We start from the raw sequence: 1,306 nt of genomic DNA on the forward strand, positions 1-1,306 counted from the left end.
TTTTTTTTTTCTCTCTCTTCAGTTAATGTGTGAATATTAGTTTTGTTTTTGTAAAGATTTGTTTGTGTTTACATTTTTGGTAATATTTAAGTCTATTTGTTATTTACGTTTCTTGATTTTCATCTAATGCCCTTTCTTTTTTCACTTCAGAGTGAGTTTGTTCGTCTTAAAGTCTCCTGATGTGGGAAAACAAAACAGACAAATCTGATTGGCTGTGAAGTCGGTCAATTTCTCTGGTGCTTTTGTGGCATCCTCTGGTTCTGGATCAGTGCTAAAGGAGCCTCTTTCCTCTTTCGAGTCCATTTTCATGATTACACATATATTTTTGTTGTTAAGTTTGTAATTATACAGGCTGTGACCTTTGTACTGCTTGTAAAAAAAAAAAGAGAAACCTTAAATGTCAACCAGTTCTTTAATTTATATGAATGGACCTGTTAAGTTACATGCACTTAAATGAACTACATGACCTCTGTAAGATCCTTGTACATGCAAAATCTATTACCCACAATGCTGTGTGATCTTATCGAGCCTCAGGTTGGTACTGTGAGTACAAAGTTACTATTCTGAAGCATTGGATCAGTATGGGCAAGATTATAGATTACTGTTGAAGTGTTTATCCCTCCCTTGTCTTTCCCATGTTCATGAAATGTATTGATGGAAGTGGTCTGGTAAAGCTGGTGAAAATCCATCTCGCTCTCCTCCCCCGCATTGCACACATATGTGGTGAAGATGAAAATTGACTGAAGAATTCCTTTTGTCCTTGGTTTCAGTGGAAAAGACAGTGAAGTGTCACTGCAAGTGTTTTTATAGGTCTTTTAATGTGTCGCAGGGATTTGAGGGTGAAGCAGAGTAAAACGATTGTCCATTAAAGGGTTTGAAACTCTTTCTGCACTGTATAGCACATGTACAAATCAGAATTCAAAATTAGCAAACATCCTGTCATTCTTTTCTCGAACAAATAAACTTTTTTATATAAAATAAGAATGAGGTCACTTTCCTTTTGGTTTTAAAGGCAAAGTCAAAGTGCTAGTATCAATAAAGATGTGGTTCATAATTAAACCAGACTTTATCACTTCAGTCAGTTTTGTAAAGTTTAAGACTTTAATATTGAAGATCGTTAACTATTGAACAACATAATTGTGATATTTAACTGAAAGCTTTTGTGAGGTTGGTGTATGAGTTTGTTGCACTTCTGGCTTTCTGATTTTATTGCCTTATACAGTAATTACAGCTACAATGAAACGTTCAGCTACACAAACTATACAGCTGAAAAGATCATTGTAATGAAAAGCTTGGTTAGTTGTAA

The sequence above is a fragment of the Sinocyclocheilus grahami genome, unplaced genomic scaffold, assembly GCF_001515645.1.
Source record: "Sinocyclocheilus grahami isolate Dianchi unplaced genomic scaffold, SAMN03320097.WGS_v1.1 scaffold1188.1, whole genome shotgun sequence".
Classification (NCBI taxonomy): Eukaryota; Metazoa; Chordata; class Actinopteri; order Cypriniformes; family Cyprinidae; genus Sinocyclocheilus; species Sinocyclocheilus grahami.